This window comes from Spermophilus citellus (genome assembly GCF_964194105.1).
Source record: "Spermophilus citellus genome assembly, chromosome: 10".
Classification (NCBI taxonomy): domain Eukaryota; kingdom Metazoa; phylum Chordata; class Mammalia; order Rodentia; family Sciuridae; genus Spermophilus; species Spermophilus citellus.
Window position 1 is genome coordinate 78,063,759 of NC_138197.1, and position 15,419 is coordinate 78,079,177.

The window sequence follows — 15,419 nt, forward strand, 5'->3', positions numbered from 1 at the left end:
ACAAACGAAGATGTTGTGTCCGCCAAGAACTAAGAATAAATAAATGTTAAAATTCTCTCTCTCTGTCCCCCTCTCTCTCACTCTCTCTTTAAAAAAAAAAAATATCTTCACTCACCCTCCACCAATTTAAAAAAAAAATAGTGAAAACACCTACTGACAAAATTGATTTAAAAAAAATGAAAACAGAAAATATAAGTTTGGGAATGAGGACAGATTAAAATAAAGGAAGTGATTCAAAGGATGGAAGAGTAATAATTCTAGAAAGTATGCTAGCTAGAGCTGTGTAACAAACTTAAAACATTCAAGTTTGTTTGTTTTTGAGCTGAGGATTGAACCCAGGGCTTAGTGCATGCTAAGCATGTACTCTACTACTGATCTGTAACTCCAACTTCAGGTCCTAATTCTTTTTGTGGTACTGGGGTAAAACCCAGGGCCTTGTGCATGCTAAGCAAGTGCTCTACCACTGAGAACCTGCCTCAGATCCTAATTTCAAGACCCAAAGAAAATAAGTAACAATCTCTATTACTACAGCAAATAATGGATTTTCCAGTGGCAAAAAGTCTGCAATGGCACAAAATAACATATGGCTAGTATATAGGCAACCTGAGGAGAGGAATAAAGTCTGTCACAAAGACACAATTAGTCATTTTTTTAATATTTATTTTAAGTGGACACAATATCTTTATTTTACTTTTATGTGGTACTGAGGATCAAACCCAGTGCCCTGCACATGCCAGGTGAGCGCGCTACCGCTTGAGCCACATCCCCAGCCCCACAACTAGTCATTTTGATCCAAACAAGCACTTTTGTTTTGAGTTTGTGTTTTGATTATGGGCCAGGTACTATGAAAAGCTCTAAGAATATTAGGTAAGTTCATTAAAGGACATACTAAAGACAAAAAAGGACTCTGATTTTCATTCTAAGTGAGATGAGAAGCCACTGGGAGTTGGAAGACTAATATGAGAGGTCAAATAGACCACTAAAACAAACTGGCTTTTACATTTAGTGAGATGAGAAGTCACTGGTGGTTTTTAAGCAGGGAATGACATGTTTTTGACTTATATTTCTTTGTTGCATCCAAATTTTTGTTTGAGAAGTTTATAACCATACAGAGAATTTGCAAAAAAGAGTATAATGTTCATTTAGAAGATTCACATACAAATTTACACATAGGTGCATGTATAATATTTTCCAAAACAATTTAAAAAGTTTTCATAATGACTCTTCATGTCTAGAATACTTCAATATGTATTTCCTAAAATATATAATAAGGGAATTCTAAACTATAAGAATAACTACTTGCACATCTAGATGAGTTACTTGGTGATGCACATGCAAGGCAAATCTAACCAGCACGGTAAAAGGCTTAAAAACTGAGATGACTTTGGAATCACGAACCAAAGAAAGTTGAACAGAACTTTCAAGTTGAACTCAAATGGGTAAACTGTCTGCTAAAACAGTGAGTCGGGGCTGGGGATGTGGCTCAAGCGGTAGTGCGCTTGCCTTGCATGCGTGCGGCCCGGGTTCGATCCTCAGCACCACATACCAACAAAGATGTTGTGTCCGCCGAGTACTAAAAAATAAATATTAAAAAGTCTCTCTCTCTCTCTCTCTCTCTCTCCTCTCTCACTCTCTCTTAAAAAAAAAAAAAAAACAGTAAGAGTCAACATTCACTGTAGAATTTAAACAAAACCCATACTGTCATAATTATCAAAATTTCCAGGATATAATATAAAATTAATTGTTGTATTTAGAGCCAAGATAATCTCAATTTGTATAAAAGATGAATAGTCAAAATATCAAGAGACACAGATATTGGATTTAATTGCCTTGACAACCTTAACTGAAAAATACAACTGAAGGATAAACATATGCATTCAACAGCAGAACAGAAATCACAGTGGAAAGACTCAGTGAATCTGAAGACAAGTCAAGGGAAATACCAAATATAATACTGATTCTGGACAACAAAGAAAAACAACAGGGTGGGGTGACTAGGTACAGGTCATTAGGATATGTGGGATAACATGCAAAAGTGTAACATTTACTTTGATACATCAGAGTTCCAGAAAGAGAAATAAGACACTGGTGAAGAGTTCAGCACACTGGAACATACCTGTAGTCCCAGCTAGTCTGGAGGCTGAGGCAGAAGGATTGCTAGAGCTCAGGAGTTCAAGGCCAGCCTGATCAACAAAGAGAGATCCTGTCTCAAAAACATAAATATAGGGCTGAAGGTGTGGCTCAGTGGTATAGTGATTGATATAGGCCCTGGGTTTGATCCTAGCAGAGAGAGAGAGAGAGAGAGAGAGAGAGAGAGAGAGAGAGAAGGGGAGGGGAGTGAGAGACAGAAATAGGGGGGAAAAATAAAAGATAGACAGCCAAAGTGTGGGGACTGGGGCTGGGGCTCAGTGGTAGAGTGCTCACCCAGCATGCATGAGGCACTGGGTTCAATCCTCAGCACCACATAAATGTAAAATAAAGATACTGTGTCCACCTAAAGCTAAAAAAATAAATAAATATTTTTTTTTTTTTGAGAAAGATGGTAGCATTTTTTTTTGCTCTTTTTTAAAAATTTTTTTTATTGATTATTTAAAGCATTACATAGCTCATGATATATCATCTTTCATACATTTGACTCAAATTGTGTTTTGAACTCCCATTTTCACCCCAAATACAGATTGCAGAATCACATCTGTTACATATTCACATTTTTACATAATGTCATATTAGTGACTGTTGTATTCTGCTACCTTTCCTATCCCCTACTTTCCCCCCTCCCCTCCCCTCCCCTCCCATCTTCCCTCTCTACCTCCCCTGCTGTTGTTCAATTCTCTCCCTTTTTTTTTCCCTCCCCCTTGCCCCTCATGACCAAGACTACAGTAAACAAAGACGAATTGGGGGAGAGAAACGGAGAGAGAAGGGAAAGCATACGGAAATGGTAGGAGACCTTCAATGATAAATAAATATTTTTAAAAAGCCAAAGTGTGGTAAAATATTTGAAGAAATAATGGCTGAAATGAACTTCACAAATGTGTATAAACCAATAGATTCAAGAGGCAAACCCCAAACAGGCTAAATACAACAAAATCTATTCCCAAATTCAAATAAAAACTATGAAACAAACAAACAAACAAAATTATTGGCAGCAACTACAAAAAGAATACACTAGTTATTAAGGGAACAATGACTTAAATAGCTTCATATTTTTTTATTAGAAACCACAAGGACCAGAAGAAATTAGCACAACATTTTAAAAGTTGTTCAAATACAGAATTCTATATCAGAGAAAATCCTTCTGTAAAGATGAAATAAGGATATTATCCAGACAGAAGAAAACTAAGATAATTCTTTTTTTTTTTTTTGGTACCAGGATTGAACTCAGGGGCACTCAACCACTGAGCCACAACCCCAGCTCTATTTTGTATTTTATTTAGAGACAGTGTCTCACTGAGTTGCTGAGCATCTCAACTTGCCATTGCTGAGGCCGGCTTTGAACTTGCGATCCTCCTGTCTCAGCCTCCCGAGCTACTGGGATTATAGGCGTGCACCACCATGCCCAGCTAAGAGGATTCTTTATAAGAAACTTCCTCTAGAAGAATGGCCAAAAGAAGGAAATAGGACTGGGAGTGTAGTTTGGTATAGAGCACTTGTCTAACATGAGGATCTGGGTTTGATTCCAATACTGTGGCAGCAATGTGTGCGTGCATAAGTGGTAATACAACAAAACTTGAAGCACCAGGAATAAAGAACAAAAACATAGGGTAAATACTTGGTTTCTATGTTTGGTATGTTGGTATTGTTTGTATTCCCCCTCCCAAAATTCATGTTGAAGCCCTAACTCTCACCAGCTACTCGCGCAGATGAGATGAACTGGGTTTAAAAGAGCTGGCTGTAACATTAAGCTAAGAAAATGGCAAAAAAGCACAGGACACAGAAGTAATTTTCATATTGAGGGTGGGACTGCTCTGTGACCTAAAGGTCAGCTTCCACGCTGGAAAGAGCGTGCACTGGGAATCTCTTTATTTTTATAGCTTTTATAGGGGGACATACAAAGGAGTTTTGATAGAATATTCTTCACTAAATAAGGCAGGGGATAAGGTTTCGGGGGGGGGGGGGTTGTCCAATCCCATTGGGTAACGCCCAAGTCCAGAGCTAGAGCAAACTTCTTTGCCAAGCAAAGGTGGAGACCCTTGCACTGCACAGCAGAAGGCGTGCAATGTCAGACCAACACCCCCTAACTCAAAGCTGAGAGAGGATGCTTAGCTCATGGGCTAGTGGCCTCCCGTACCTAACCACCAGGGTTGCTATATTTGGAGACTGGGCCTCTAAGGAAGTAATTTAGGCTAAATTAGGTCATAGGGGTAGGGCTCTGATTCAATTAGTGACTTTATAAAAGACACCAGAAAGTAAGTTCTTTTTCTCTGTTACCTCCTGCACAAAGAAGAGGTCACGTGAGCACACAGCTGCCTATAAGTTCTACAGAGATGCTTTAGAATGAAACCTATCTTGCCAGGACCTTGATCATGAACTTTCCAGCCTCCTAAATGATGAGAAATGTTACTGCTGTTTAAACTACCTAGTCTGTGGTATTTTATCATGGTAGCCAAAGCTAAGACAATCTCCACATAAGTATTCATATTAATCTGATTAATTTTTTTACCTTATTAAAAAAAGAAGACAAGCGTGGTAGCATACACATGTAATACCAATGTCTTGAGTCACTGAGGCAGGAGGATCACAAGTTGAAGGCTAGCCTCAACTTAGCAAGGCCCTCAGCAACTTGTTGTGACCTTGTTGCAAAAAAAAAAAAAAAAAAAAGAGGGGTGGGGACTGAAGTATATAGTTAGTTTAGTGATAAAGCACCCTTGGTTCCAATTCCTAGTACCAAAACAAAAAATCTTATTTAAAAAAAAAAAGAAAAAAAAACTTAAAATAAATAAACAAAATAAAACAAGTTCAAAGCAATCAGAATGAAGACTACTAATAAAGAGCAGAAATCAATGAAACTAAAGATAAAGAAAGGCAATGAAACCAAAAGTTGTTTCTTTGAAAAAAATCCAGAAAGTTAATAAATCTCTAGCAACACTAACAAAGGAGACTGAGAAGACATATTATTAATAGCAGATCTGAAAAAAAAAAATCACTACGGACCTTGTAGACATTTTAACCCCTTAACTGAAACAGACCAATTCCTTGAAAATCATAAACTATCAAAAGTTACCCATTTGAAGGGAGGGGAAGAACAGAAGTTCAGTGGATTAGACACAGGAATAAAGGGAAAGGAGAGGAACAGGAACAGGAATAGGAAAGACAGTGGAATTAACTGGACATAACTTTCCTATGTTCATACATAAATACACCACCAGTAAAACTCCACATCATGTATAACCACAAGAATGGGATTCTAATAAGAATAAATCATATTCCATGCATGTATAATATGTCAAAATACACTCTACTATCATATATATCTAAAAAGAACAAATAAAAAATAAATCAAAATTGGTTCACTATTAAAATCTAATCAGCAAAATCTTTTTTTAAAAAATGTTACCCAAGGTACAATAGATAACCTGAATAACCCTATCACTACTAAAGAAATCCATAGGCCCAGATGCTTACTCTGGTGAATTTTAGCATACACGTTAAGACAAAATAATATCAATTCTATGTAATCTCTTCAGAAAACAAAAGAGAAGGAAACACTTTCCAAGTCACTTTATAAGGCCAAATTATCTTTTTACTAAAACTAAGCAAACATAAGAAAACTACAAACCAAGCTATATATCTAAATAAAAAATTGGAAAATTAAATCCAGTGATAAAAAAAAAGATAATGCATTACAACCATAAGAGGTTATTTTGAGAATGTAAGATTGGTTTGTTTTTTGATATATCAATGCAACCCACCATTATCAGTCTGAAAAAGAAAAACTTGGCTAGGCATGGTGGTGTGCCCCCTGAATCCCAGCTACTTGGGAGGCTGAATCAGGAAGCTGAATCAGGAAGATCCGAAGTTCAAGTAGGACACCTATCAAGACTTTGTCTCAAAACATAAAAAAGACTGGGGATGTAGCTCAGTGTTAAGCACCCTTGAGTTCAATCCCCAATACCACAAAAAAGGGAAAAAAAGAAAAAATACATGATCACTTCAACTGACAGAGAAAAAAATATTTGACAAAATCCAACATCCATAAAGATGCAAAGTTGGAATAGAAGAAAATTTTCTTAGTTTAATATAGATGAAGTATAACAAACCTGAAAACTGACTGCTTTTACATTACACTAAGATTTAAAAAAAGTGTGGGGGGGCAAGGTTGTTCACTGTCACTAGTCCTATTCAACTGAAGATGAAGCCAATGGAATAAGATGAGAAAAAGAAATAGAAGGCATACATATTGGCAAGAAAGGAAAAACATATTCCTATTCATAGACAACATAATTGTGTACATAGAAAATACCAAGGAGTGGGTGGGGTTGTGGCTCACCAGTAGAGCACTTGCTTAGCATGTGCAAAGCCCTGGGTTCAATCCTCAGCTCCACATAAAAAATAAATAAATAAAATAAAGGTATTGTGTCCAACTACAACTAAAAAATAAATATTAAAAAAGAAATAAAATATCAAGGAATCAAAACAAAACATACAAACTCCTCAAAATAGAAAATATGAGATATGTGCGGTGACTCACACTTGTAATTCCAGCCACTGAGCGGCTGAGGCAGGAGGATCACAAATTTAAGGTCAGCCTGGGTGACTTATGAAGACCTTGTCTCAAAATAAAAATAAATAAAAAAGGTTGGGGGGCTGGGGCTGTAGCTCAACGGAAGAGCACTTGCCTAGCATGTGAGAGGCACTAGAGTGGATCCTCATCACCATAAATAAATAAATAAATAAATAAATAAATAAATAAATAAATAAATAAATAAATAAATAAATGTATTGTGTCCATCTACAACTAAAAATGTTTTTAAAAATATCTGGGGCTGGGGGGCTGAGGATATAGCTCAGCTGGTAGAGTGCTTGCCATGCATGCACAAGGCCCTGGGTTCAGTCCCCAGCACCAAAAAAAAAAAAAAAAAAAAAAAAAAAAAAAAAAAATCTGGGGATGAAATTCAGTGGTAAAACACCCCTCGGTTCAATTCCTAGTATTGGGGGCCAAGGGAGATGGGGGTGAAAAAACATTTAGCTAGATCACAGGAAGTAGTCAACATTGCCAAATCAAATTTATATAAAGTAGCAATAAATAACTGAAAACTAAAATTTAAAATACCACTTATGATTATTTCCCACAAATTAAGTGCTTAGTTGCATACTTAATTAAACATGTAAAGTATTTGTATAGTGAAATCTACAAACTCTAATAAAATATATTAAAGACCCAAATAAATGAGAAAATGTATCTTTTTTGTTGTTGTTGCTGGGGACTGAACTCAGGGCCTTCCATATTCTAAATATACACTCTACCACTGAGCTACTACACCATTAGCCCATTTTATAGATTAGAAACTTGACATAGTGAAGATGTCAATTCTCCTAAGTTGATTTATAGATTTAGTACAATTTCATTCTAAGTCCTAGCAAGAGTTTTTATAGATATATGCAAACTTATTCTAATACGTTTATGGATAGGCAAGTTATAAAAAGAGCCAAAATAATTCCAAAGAAGAATAAGGTGTAAGAATCAGTATTCAACTTTTTTTTTTGTTTTTTTTGTTTTTGTTTTCAAGTTATTTATTTTTTTAAATTATTTTATTGTTGGTTGTTCAAAACATTACATAGTTCTTAATATACCATATTTCACAGATTGATTCAAGTGGGTTATGAACTCCCATTTTTACCCCGTATACAGATTGGTGTGTCACATCAGTTACATTTCCATTGATTTACAAATTGCCTTTCTAGTGACTGATGTATTCTGCTGTCTATCCCATTCTCCACTGTCCCCTCTCCCCTCCCCTCCCCTCCCCAGTATTCAACTTTTAAGACAACTTTTAAGTTAGACACGGTGGCACACCCCTATAGTTCCAGCAATGTGGGAGGTTGAGATAGGAGGATTACTAATTCAAGGCCAGCCTCAGAAACTTACTGAGGCCAGAAGCAACTCAGCAAGACCCTGTCTCAAAATAAAAAGTAAAAAGGGCTGGGGATGTGGCTCAGTGGTAAAGTACCCTAAGTTCAATTTTCGGTAAAAAATTTAAAAAAGACTTTAAAAAGCTACAAAAATCAAGAGAACATGGAATTGGTGAAGAAAAAGACACATAGAAAATTGGAATAGAAAAAGAATCTGAGACTCAACACAAATACACCAACCGAATTTTTACAAAGGTGCAAAGGCAACTTAATGGAAAAAGAAAGCTTTCAACAAATAGTATAAAAACAATTGGATATATAATTTTTACCTACTCTTTACCTATGTCTTAGGTAAAATTTAACTCAAACAGGTCATTGATATAAATGTAAAATATAAAACTATAAAACGATAGGGGGCTTTATTGTTTTATTTTGCACTACTGGGGATAGAACCCAACATATGGTTGGCAAGAGGTCTGCCACTGAGTTACATCCCCAGGCCTTGTAAAATGTTTAGAAGGAAACATAGGTGTAAATATTCGTGACCTGATATGAAGTAAAAGATTTTTAAATAAGATACCAAAAGCATGACTCATTAAAAAAAAAAAGAAAAAAAAAAACTGGGCTGTGGTTGTAGCTCAGTGGTAGAGTACTTGCCTAGCATGTGTAAGGCACTGAATTAGATTCTCAGCACCTCATATAAATAAATAAATAGATAGATAGATAAATAAATAAAGGTCCATTGACAACTAAAAAATGTTTTAAAAATAAAAATAAAAAGATTCTTAGCACACGTGAGGCGCTGGGTTCTATCCTCAGCACCACGTAAAAAATAAATAAATAAAATGAAGGTATTGTGTCCTACTACAACTAAAATATATATTTAAGAAAAAAAGACAAGCTACCAGATGGAAGAAAATATATGCAAATCATCTATCCAACAAATGACTTCTATCTAGAATATATAAAGAACTCTCAAAATTCAACAGTAAGAAAACAACCCAATTTTAAAAATGGGCAGAAGACTTAAACTGACATTCTTGTGAAGATATGGAGTGCTCCAATGTACTGGTACAGCCATTCTAGACAACAATTTGCTTCTTATAAAGTTAAATATATGTATTTACCATAAAACCAAACAATCCCACTCCCACCTATTTATTTACCCTAATTAAATGAAAATTACTTTCATACAAAAATTGTAAAAGAAAGTTCACAGCCACTTTATTCATACTTGGAAAAAATAAAACTCTATTCTTCAGTGAATCAACAAATAAATTGGTACATTCATACAATGGAATTCTTCTTAGTAATACAGAGAAGGGACTTAGTAATATTTGTAATGACTCAGATGAATCTCAAAGACATTATGCTGAGTGAAATAAACAAATCTGAAAAACTTTTATATATATATCTATTTACATGACATTCTGGAAAAGCCAAAACTATAGAAAACAAATACATTAGAGACTGCTAGGGTCTGGCAGTACGGTAGAGAATGACTTCAAGGGGCAAAAGGGAATCATTTAAGGTGATAGAAATATTTTATATTTGGACTATGGTAGTGGTAACCAGATTTTAGTGTTTTTCAGGTATTAGAGAATTTGGAGCCAGAAAAGCTGCTCAGTGATAGAGTGCCTGATTAGCATGTGAGAGGACCAAGGTTAGATACACAGCAGTGGAAAACAAATTTAGAGAATGGTTTTACATAAAATAGATGAGCATTATTCTATGGAAATTATACTCAATAAATAAGACTAAAAAATAAGAAGAAATCATTAAGCAGGGGATAAGAATGGGTGGAGTTATAAATTTATAAAAATAGAGTATTGATGGTTCTTGAAAGGTACTTGGGGGTTAATTATAATATCCTATTTATTTTGTATTTTGACATTTTTCATTTTTAAAAAAAAATGCCTTTGTTTTATTTATTTATTTTTATGTGGTACTAAGGATCAAATCCAGTGCCTCACAGGTAGCTAGGCAAGTACTCTACCATTGAGCTACAACCCCAGACTTCCCACCCCTTTTTTTAAAGGGTTTAGAGCCAGGCATGATGATGTACACCTGTATTCCTCATGATTCAGGAAGCTGAAGCAGGAGGATCTCAAGTCTGAGACCAGTCTCAGCAACTCAGCAATACCCTAACCAACTTAGCGAGAACCTGTCTCAGAATAAAAATAAAAAGAAGCTGGGGATGTGGCTCAGTGGTTAAGTACTCCTGGGTTCAATTTCTGGTACTGGAGCAAAAAAGAAAAAAAGAGGGCACAGGAGAACCCTGTACCCTTTTTAGGAGACTAAAAGGAAACGGCCAATGAGAAAAGGAAGTATGGTGTTTGGAAGCCAAGTAGAAAAGCATTTCAAGGAGAATACAAATATTTTAAGTACAAATAGGTCTATGAGATGGGAACTTACAACTGATTATATTCATCCATGGTGGGAGGGGTACTACATATATAAATATGACCAAGTATAAAAAAAATTTTGAAAATAAAAAATCGTGGCTACCCTGGAACGTGTACAGATTTTTTTTTCTTGACAGGATTCCCTAAACAATACAGTACAGCAACCATTTATATAGCACTTGAGTAGCCTAAGGTATCATAGATTTTTTTTTTTTTTCTCTGTTACAGGGTCTCGGAAATGTTAGGTAAATACTCTACCACTGGGCCACACCTCAGCCCACATTATTTAGGGATGATTTAAAGTATACAGGAGAAGATATGTAGGTTACATGCAAAAACTAGCTTTTTATACAAAGGACTTGAGTGTCTGAGGATTTGGGCATCCATAAGGGGTCCTAGAACTAATTCCACATAGAAACTAAGAAACAACTGTCCTGGATTTTTTTTTTTTTTTTTTTTTTTTAGGAGTTTAGAGTAGTGGTGATGAAGTCTAACTGAAGCAGGTTTAAAGGAGAAAAAAAGGCCAGGCACTATTAGTACCTGCTAAAATTTAGAAGTAACCAAGATGTCCTTCAGTAAATAGATGGATAAACAAACTGGTATGTAGGAACACTGGAGTATTATCTAGCCCTAAAAGAAAATGAACTAACAAGAAAAGGCCCAAATGCATATTACTAAATAAAAAAAGCCATCTGAAAAGGTTGCATGTTATATACTTGTTCTATCATTTAGAGAGTGGTGTTGAAATCTTCAACTATATTGGTGGATTCTCTATTTCTCCTTTCAGTTCTATTATCCTTTATGTACTTTGAAGATCTTGCTAAATGCATAAACGTTTATGATTGTTAGGTACCCTGAAGAACTGACTCTTTTTGTCATCATAAAGTAAGTCTCTATAGCCATGGTAATATTCCTTGCTCTAGTATCTACTTTGTCTGTTATTAATATAGCAACTCCTTTCTTCTGAACAGTGTTTACAAGGTATATTTTATTTTACCCTTCTTTCAATATGAGTTTATATATATTTAAAGTGGGTTTCTTGTAGACAACACTTAGTTGCATCTTACTGTTAAATGCAATCTGTTAATTTTTCTATTGAGGTGTTTCAATCATTTATTTAATGTGATTATTGGTCTGGTCAGATTTAAATAAACTATTTTACTATTTGTTTTTGATTTATCCAGTATATTCATTTTGTATTCTTCAGACATCTTTTAGATTTATTAAGCATTTTTATGATTCAATTTTATCTCTTTTATTGCCTTATTAGCTATATCATTTTCCTTTTAAGTGGCTTCTTTAGGGTTTATGGTATACACATAACATCACAATCTACTTTTCATGTAACATACAACTTCACATATGTAAGAATCTTAGAACAGTATACTGCTATTTCCTGTCTCCCAACCTTGGGGGCAACTTCTACCATTCCTTTTATTTCTACATGTTATAAATCCCACAACACAGGTTTTTTGTTTTGTTTTGTTTTAACCTGGAGATTGAACCCAAAAGGACTCTACTTCTTGAGCTACATCCTGAGTCCTCTACTTAAATTTTGAGGCAAAGTCTCAATAAATTGTCCAGGATGGCCTCAAACTTGGGATCATCCTGCTTCTGCATCCCAGGTGGCTGGGATTACTAGAACATACCACCACACCCAGTCCAGTTTTCTTGGTTTTGTTTTAGGCAATTTAAATTTTTTTCTTATTGTCTTTTCTTTCTTTCACGTTACTGGAGATTGAACCCAGGGATGCTCTATGGGTGACCTATATCCCCAGTCCTATTTATATTTTTATTTTGAGACAAGGTCTCAATAAATAGCCTAGGGCCTTGCTAAATTGCTGAAGGTGTCCTAAAACTTGAGATCCTCCTGGTTCTGCCTCCCAATGCCTGAGATTACAAGCATGCAAACTACACCCAGCTAAAATATTTTTTATTTACTTATTTTTTGTGGTGCTGGGAAATAAACTCAAGGTCTCCCACATGCTGGGCAGGCACTCCACCACTGAGCTATCCCTCAGCCCTAATTTTATTCTTGTGTGTGCATGCGCGTGCGTGTATACATATGGGGGGAATTAAATCCAGCAGGAATTAAATCCAGGGGCGCTTAACCACTGAGCCACATCCCCAGCCCTTTTCATGTTTTACTTTGAGACTGGGTCTCACTAAGTTGCTTAGGGTCTTGCTAAGTTGCTGAGGTTGGCTTTGAACTTGAGATGCTCCTGCCTCAGCCTCCCAAATCACTGGGACTGCAGGTTGCATCACCACTCCTAACCCCATTTTATATATATATATTTTTTTGGGGGGGGGGTACTGGGGATTGAACTCAGGGGCACTCAAACACTGAGCCACTTCCCCAGCCCTTTTTTGTATTATCCCTTTTACATAAACTGTCAATTTAATGGCACAGGATTGTGCATTGTATTCCTTTTTGTGTGTGTGTGGGGGGGGCGTACCAGGGATTGAACTAAGGGGCATTCAACTACTGGACCACACCCCCAGCCCTATTTTATATTTTATTTAGAGACAGGGTCTCATTGAGTTGTTGGAGGCTGGCTTTGAACTCTTGATCCTCCTGTATCAGTCTCCTGAGCCACTGGGATTACAGGCATGTGCCAAAGCACCCGGCTTCCATTATTGTTTAATGCCTATAGAATCATCAGTAATGTTCCCTCATTACTGATATTAGTAATATGAGTCTTTTCCTTTCCTAGGAAGTCTGCTAAATTTATCAATTTCATTAATTTAAAAAAAAATTGGTTTCATTGCTTTTTCCTATCACTTTTCTGCCATTTAGTTCACTAACCTTTGCTCTGGTCTTTTTTTTTTTTTTCCTATTTTGAGATAGGGTCCCGTTAAGTTGCTTAAAACCTTGCTTAGTTGCTGAAGCTGGCTTTGAACTTGTGATCCTCTTCCCTGAGCCTATGAGTCGCTGTGATTACAGGGTCTCACTGAATTGCTTAGTGCCTCACCATTGCTGAGGCTGGCTTTGAACTAGTTCAGCCTCCTGAGCCATTGGGATTACAGGCATGCTCCACTGAGCCTGATCCCAATTATATTTTAAAGTGACTTTAAAAAAAAATCTGAAATAGTTTCTCCACATTTCTGCGTCTCTTGTTTGCTGCAGATTGAAAATTCCATCTGGTTTAGTTTCTCCTATCTTCAACATTTCTTGTAGGAGTAGTAGTTTGATGTTGATGAATTCTATCACCTCTTGTATGTTTGGAAAAGCTTTATTTCATCTACACCTTTTTTTTCCCCCCAGATTGAATCCAGGGCCTTATATGTGGCAGGCAAACATTCTACCACTAAACTATATCCCTAGCTTTTTTATTTATTTATTTATTTATTTTTAAAAAATTTATTCTTTAGTTTTCGGCGGACACAACATCTTTGTTTGTATGTGGTGCTGAGGATCGAACCCGGGCCATACACATGCCAGGCGAGCGCACTACCGCTTGAGCCACATCCCCAGCCCTATCCCTAGCTTTTTTAAAAATTTTATTTTGAGGGGTCAGGGTTGTGGCTCAGTGGCAGAGCACATGCCTAGCATGTGTGAGGCACTGGGTTTGATCCTGAGCACCACATACAAAAAATAAGCAAATAAAATAAAGACATGCTGTCCTCTACAACTACAAAAGAAATTTTTTTTTTTAAATTTTTGAAACAGAGTCTTGCCAAGGTGACCAGGCTGGCCTCAAACTTGTACCCTTCTACCTTAATCCTCTGAGTAGCTGAGGTAACAGGAATGTACCATCATACCTGCCTTCATCTACATTTTTTTTAAGTTGTCAATGGATATTTATTTATTTTTATATTTATTTTTTAGGTGTAGATGGACACAAAACAATGCCTTTATTTTTATGTGGTGCTGAGGATCGAACCCGGGTCCTACCTGTGCTAGGCGAGCGCTCTACCGCTGAGCCACAATCCCAGCCCCTGGATCTTTATTTATTTATATGTGGTACTGAGAATTGAACCCTGTGCCTCACACATGCTAGGCAAGTACTATACCACTGAGCCACGACCCCAGCCCCTTCACCTACATTTTTAAAAAAAATTTTTTGTAGTTATAGATAGATTGTTTTTATTTGTCTCAAACTTGGGATCATCCTGCTTCTGCATCCCAGGTGGCTGGGATTTCTAGAATATACCACCACACCTAGTCAGTTTTCTTGGTTTTGTTTTAGGCAGTCAATTTAATTTTTTTTCTTTTTTGTCTTTTCTTTCTTTTATATTACTGGGGATTGGACCCAGGGATGCTCTACTGCTCTGCCACTAAGCTACCACCTATAAGCTACAGCTCCAGCCCTTCATCTACATTTTTTTAAATTTATTTTCTAGCTCTCGGCGGACACAACATCCTTGTTGGTATGTGGTGCTGAGGATCGAACCCGGGCCGCACGCATACCAGGCCAGCGCACTACTGCTTGAGCCACATCCCCAGCCCCTTCATCTACATTTTTAACCAATAAAATTCATATGCCATATAAGTCACCCATTAAAAGTATACAATTCAGTGACTTTTAGCATATTCAAGTTGTACTTCCAATACCAAAATTAATTTTGGAACATTTTCAGCATATAAAAAGAAACCTATACTCATTAGCAATAACTCGTTTTCTCTTAATTCTCAGCACTTAGAAACTAAGTCACTTTCTAAGAGATTTGTCTATTCTGAACAGTTTCTTCTTCAATTTTGAAAGGTATTTTCACTGCATATAGAAATTTTATAGCTGGGTGCAATAGTACATGCCTGTAATCCCAGCAGCCTGGGACAGGCTGAGGCAGGAGGATCATGAGTTCAAAGCCAGTTTCAGCAATCGTGAGGTACTAAATAACGCAGTGAGATCCTGTCTCTAAATAAAATACAAGAAGGGGCCATATGGAAGTCAAATGGAGTGACTCTTAAAGTCACTCTATTTGACTTCCATATGGCTGCCT

The 15,419-nt window shown here is 36.4% G+C and overlaps 1 protein-coding gene across 5 annotated transcripts in view; it reads right to left on the minus strand.

The window, feature by feature from the left end:
* R3HDM2 (R3H domain containing 2) overlaps positions 1-15,419 on the minus strand; it is a 155,388-nt gene that overhangs the window by 73,509 nt on the left and 66,460 nt on the right. The window lies entirely within an intron of this gene.